The following is a 6,000-nucleotide window of genomic DNA, read 5'->3' as shown; positions in this document are numbered from 1 at the left end:
CTGCAGGACAGGCGACAGTGACATCCGGTCGCAGTTCTGCCGGCTCTGGGGAGGACAGTGACAGCAGCGACCAGGGAGGGGCGCTAATGGCGGAGATTAAGCTCCTGGAGTCCCCAGTGTGCCTCCAAAACTTCCATCTTGGTGACGATCTACCAGAAGAGGCACCTGGGGGCCACAAAAAGGCAAAGAAGACCAAGCCAAAGCTGCAGGAGGCGGTAAGATACGTATATGCCCCCCTCCCTGTACCCCCTGAGTCGGCGGCAGGCTCAGCTCGCTGTATAAGCCCCGTTGCCCAGCCCAGCCCGGGTTCTGCTGTGGATCCGGTGCAAAGGCGCGGGGAGATTACAGAGCGCGGTAGTGAGGCGCAGAGCTCCGTCTCTGCTTGTAGTAGTGGGGACGTAGCAGGAGGTGCATCAGCCGAGAGGCTGGACAGTGAGGGCGGCCCGGGCGTTCCATCAGGCCACGATGCTGTGGTGCGCTCCTCAGTGGGAGGGGGGAGCAGCCCGGTGTCGGGGGCAGCTCCGGTAGCCTCGGCGCCTCTGAATGCTGTTGCCGCTGATCACTTAGTTGAGAAGCGACGGCAGTGTGAGGGGGCTGCCGGGGCTGAGCGTTCCAGTCCTCCCACGAAAGTGTTATTTTGTGTTGGCGTCGCTGGTCCGGAAGATCCTGATGCTAAAGATCAGCGGCGCCTAACTGCAGCTAGAGATCAGCGGCACATTATACCAAACAGCGGAAATTACCGACCGATGATGTTGAGGACACACATAAGACCGGGGTTGAGGTCGCCTCCAGTTCTATGGAGGTGACTGAGCCCCTTGTGCCTGATGCGGAGGTCAAAAGGTCATCCACCATTTTTACTGGTCCAGCAGGAATGAATGTGGTGGTGGAGGTGAATGAGGATAATTCATTGTCTAGTGGTGTGGTTGCTGGTTTGGTGGAGGGTGAGATGGAGGTGGGTAATGGTGATACTGTTGGGGCTGATGTGGTCACTGGTCCGGTTGCCCCCCCGGGGGTGGCAACTCCTGTCCAGAGTTATGCCAGTGTCACCTCCGGGGCAAATAGGGCATCCTCCTCGTCTCCGGGCTTTGGGGATGGCATGTTGCAACGGCGCCTTCTGGAGGCTCTAAAGAAGGGGGAGAGATCACTAATGGTAGAGGGTCGAGAGGTTGATCTATCCTTCTGGATAGAGAGGCATGGCCTCGGGGCCTTCCGAGAGCAAAAAGGGGGAGATACAGTGTGGTCCCTCCCAACAGCCAGGCCAGGCAGTGTGCGTAGGAATGTGGTCCGTCTTCGGTGGAGGGGCAGTGATGCATGTCCGCCAAGGTCTAAAGTTGTGGAGCTCCTGCTGAGGATGGGCTTCAAGGCGATTGACATCTACGCCTTGATACATCCCTATTCCACGCCTGAGTTTGATGTCAGCTTTGTTCGGCCGGAGGGGCTTGAGCTCTTCTGGGCGAATTATGAGTTGGCAAAAAATGAGCCCGGCTGGCGAGACTTTGCCGTTCAGGCAGTGTCTCGCCAAAACCAGATCAAGAAAGTGACCGTGATGACTCATAACGAGTCGCTTTCTTGCTATGACATCATGACGTGGCTTGGTCGGTATGGAGAGGTGGTGGAGATGCCAAAGAAAAACCGCGACGAGTTTGGTATCTGGTCAGGGGCCTGGACGTTTATGGTAAAACTTAAGCGTTCAGGTGGTACGGTTGCCCACATTCCATCGTCTGCCTTCCTGGGTAGGGATCGTATCCTGGTCTTCTACCAGGGGCAACCGAAGCTCTGTCACAGGTGCGGCGACCCCACACACTTCAGTGCAAACTGCACTGTGCAGAAATGTGCGTTGTGTGGGGGTGTCGGCCATCTTGCCGCCTCTTGTGTGGAGATTAGGTGCCACCTGTGTGGTGAGTTAGGCCACCCATTCAGCCGTTGTCCTCGCTCCTTTGCTAATGCAGTCGACACCCCGGTGGGAGTAAGCCGTGAGGCCGATTTTGCTGGGGAGGGGACTAGCAGGGGTGGGGGAGCTGAGGGGCCAGGGAAAAAAAGCAATAATAAGACGCCTGCCCAGCTGAGGCGTCTAGACAAGTGCAGACAGGAGAGGGAGCGGGGCGAGCCCCAGACTACCGGGGCAGCCGCTGTCCTGGATGCCAGTGTTGCTGCTGAGGCCCCGAGGGATGATGAGTTAGATGGGGAGGTCAGGAGGATCCACAGGGAGGAAACTGCCTCTGCCTCAGAATCCTCCCATTATGAAAGTATGGATGAGGATAATAAGCGGTGGCTAGAGAACAAGCGTAAGCTCGGCACCAAAAAGAAGAAAAAGAAGGGAGATAAAACATCTTCTCCCGCTCTGACCAAGGTACCTAAGGAAGGTAAAACCGACTCCCCTCTAGTTGGTCTTTCTAACCGGTTCCAAGCCCTTGATAACATCTCTTCCTCTGAGGAGGAGGCTGAGGTTCCGGCTTCAGCGGAGCTTACAGGGGGCGCCGAGTCTCCTTCTCCTGGGGATGCAAGGTCCTTGGGGGGAGGGACTGGCCCAGAGTCCGGAGACGAGGACGAAAAAAGAAGGAAAAATGTGGGAATGGACACCTCTGTGTCATTAAAGAGGGGGAAGGATTCCTCGTCTGAGGCAGAGGATAAGGGGAGTGGGAAGAAGAAAGCCATCTAACTCAATCACCAATGATGGTGGTAGCCACTCCATTGACGCTGGCGTCCATTAATGTCGCCAGCATTAAGTCAAATATGGCTAGATTTGCGGCCTTTGATTTTCTCAGCCGGGTTGAAGCTGACATTTTCTTTTTGCAAGAGACCAGGCTGCCAAATATGGCAGAGGTGTTTATAGCTAAGAGGGAGTGGAGACTCGGGCCCTCCTATTGGTCTCTTGCGGCCGAGCCGTATAGCGGAGTGGCGGTCCTTTTTACCGCACTGGTAGAATGCCGATGGGTTATTGAGTTAGAAATGGGGAGGTGCCTGATATTAGATGTCCTCATGAAGGGACAAGAGCTCCGGCTCATTAACATCTATGGTCCCCAATCTAAATGGGACCGGAAGTGTCTCTTTATGAGGATCAAGCCCTACCTTTTTACGAGTCGGCAGGTCGTCTTTGGAGGGGACTTCAACACTGTCACGAGGCCCCGGGATAGAGGAGGTTCCAGAGACAAGCTGACTTATGATAGCGTCGCCCTTAATAGTATAGCTAGTGAGGCTCGCCTGGTGGATGTCCACATCCGGCACACCGCAGGCCACGAGGGGTTCACCTATCATAGAGGTAACTGTAGGTCCAGGATAGACAGGTTTTATTTAAAGGAGGAAGCCGTCTCTTCAGCAGTATCTGTTGTTGAGGTGGAGTTCTCCGATCACTGTTTGATTTTGTTTTCCCTGAATGTTACAGAGACCCCCCGGATGGGAAGAGGCTTTTGGAGGCTCAATTCGTCTCTTTTGGAAGAAGCGGAGATAAGACAGTCCTTTGAGGATTTTCTTCAGAGCCAGGTACCCTTACTGGATCTTTGTAGTAGTAAGTCAGAGTGGTGGGAGATGTTTAAGAAAAGGGTGGCGAGATTCTTCTGCCAGCTCTCGAGCCTCAGGAGCCTGGACAGGTACCGCTTGTATCAGGGCCTGAGGAGGAAACTCGAGCATCTCGTCTCAACTGGAGGTAGCCGCGAGGAGATCTCCAGAGTAAAATCTTTGCTAATGAGGTGTCAGTATGATAGACACGCATCTTTGGTTTTTGAGAGGGATTACGGGAAGTACCGCTCGCCCGAACCCTTACAGAAACTGCAAGATGTCAGTGAATAGTAAAGTTGTTACAGGACTGGTTGACACTGCGGGGTCCCTGAAAAGATCCAGATCAGGGATCCTGGAGGTCGTCAGATCCTTCTACTCGCACCTCGTGGGGAAGAGGGATCTGGATTGGGATGAGATGTCGGCTTTTCTGGCTGAAGCCGTCCCCGAACCAGGGGTAGACCCCTCTCTTGGTGTTTTGACAGAGATGATCAGGGAAGAGGAAGTTAAGTTGGCGATTGAAGGGCTTGCCCTGAAGAAATCTCCCGGTCCGGATGGCTTAACATCTGAATTCTATAAGACCTTTAAGGACGCCTTGGTTCCCCTCTTGACTGAGGTATTCAATGAGTGTCTTTCCTCGGGCACTCTGCCAAAGTCAATGAGGAGGTCTGCCCTGTTCATCTTGTCAAAGGGTAAGGACCCATCTTGCATTGAGAATTGGTGTCCCATAGCGCTTCTCAATGCAGACAGGAAGGTTTTGGCAAAGGTGCTGTTTAATCGGCTGGTGAAATTTGCACCCCAGCTCCTTTCGGGGGCCCAGCATTGCTCTGTTCCGGGCCGCAGTACAATTAGTGCTGTACTCTGTGTCCGAGAAGCGGTGGAGCAGGGTAGGGCTGGCCACCGGAAGGGGTACATGCTGTCATTGGACCAGGCAAAAGCGTTTGATCGGGTTAATCATGAGTACCTCTGGTCTGTCCTTCTAAGGTATGGCCTGCCGGGGGGGTTTGTTGATTGGCTTAAGACCTTGTACGCTGGGGCAGAGAGTTTCCCGCTTGTGAACGGTTGGATTGGCAGCTCTTTTGAAGTTGGGTGTGGTGTTCGCCAGGGTTGTCCCTTGAGCCCGCTACTGTACGTGTTTTCGATTGACCCACTTCTTAGGAGGGTGGAGCGTGGACCGTTGGCTGGGATCGGGATGGACCGGGCAGCACCGGAAGCCACTCTGAGAGTGGTGGCGTATGCCGATGACGTCACCGTTTTTGTTTCCTCTGATGGGGAGGCAGAATGGCTGATGTCAGAGGTAAATCGCTACTCGGAGGCATCCGGGTCTAAGATCAACCGGGATAAGTGTGTGAGAGTCTCTGGCTGGGAGGAGGAGATCCTGGTTTTGATCTCCCGGACACCCTTCCAGAACCCAAAGTCTCTGCAAAAGTTCTTGGCATCGAATTTGGCCAGGGGGATTACCCCAAACAAAATTGGGACAGCAGGCTAGAGATCGCCACTCAGAAGGTGAACCAATGGAAGGGTTGGTCTTTGACCCTAAGGGAAAGGGTAAACCTGATCAAAACTTACCTGCTCCCTTTGCTGATCTATCTGGGCAGTGTGTGCATCTTGCCAGAGCCTCTCTGGACTCGGGTCTACAGTTTGTTCTTTCAACTGTTATGGGGGAATAGACTGAACCTGGTCAAGAGGGAGGTTACTTACCGTACGAGGAGACTAGGAGGGTTGGGTATGGTCAACCCTGTGGTATTCCTTGTGAATACCTTCATTAAGATCAATATTGCAAACCTCTGGAAAGAGAGGGCTCCTCCGTGGGTATTCTCCTGTAAGGGATGGTTTCAGCCTTTCTTCCAGGAATGGGAGACAGGAGGGCAAGTGAAGGATCTCCGCACACCGCATGGACATCTCCCGGCTTACGCTACCGTGGTTCTGAAGGTAATTCGCCGGTGGGGTCTGGGAATGTGGGAGGTCAGGACTCTGCCAAGGAAGCTCCTTGACAAAAAGGGTTCTGTTGACCCATTTTCAGAGGCCTCTGGCGCTCAGGGATTGCCCAAGTCGGGATCTTGGGGTGGGTCTGCATCTTTTGAATTCTATCAGGATCCCCTCGAAGGTTTGGGACTTGGCTTGGCGCTGCTTCCATGGGAAACTGTGTGTGAGGGACAATCTGAAGTGTAGGAGCTCTGAGGACAGGAACTGTCCTCGGGAGCATTGTGATACCATGCTTGAAAGCATGGACCACTTCCTGCTTCGTTGTCCCTTTAACACAGAGGTGTACAACAGGGTGGACGCCTCCATTGGCTGGCCCCGGCTGGCCGGTCTCTCTTATGCGGAATGGGCCTATGGAGCATTCGGGGACCTGGGTGGTCGGGACCGCTGCACCTTATTTCTAGTTAGCGCAGTGGTTAGGTATCACACGTGGAACGCACGGTGCTTAGTATCGACGCAGCGGAAAATCCTCCCAGTGGACGATGTGTTTAGGACCATACTCTGTGACCTGGTGAAGGTGCGTTC

This window comes from Phyllobates terribilis, unplaced genomic scaffold (genome assembly GCF_046119375.1).
Source record: "Phyllobates terribilis strain yellow unplaced genomic scaffold, ASM4611937v1 Scaffold_9__5_contigs__length_417890890, whole genome shotgun sequence".
NCBI lineage: Eukaryota > Metazoa > Chordata > Amphibia > Anura > Dendrobatidae > Phyllobates > Phyllobates terribilis.
This window is presented reverse-complemented; position numbering follows the sequence as displayed.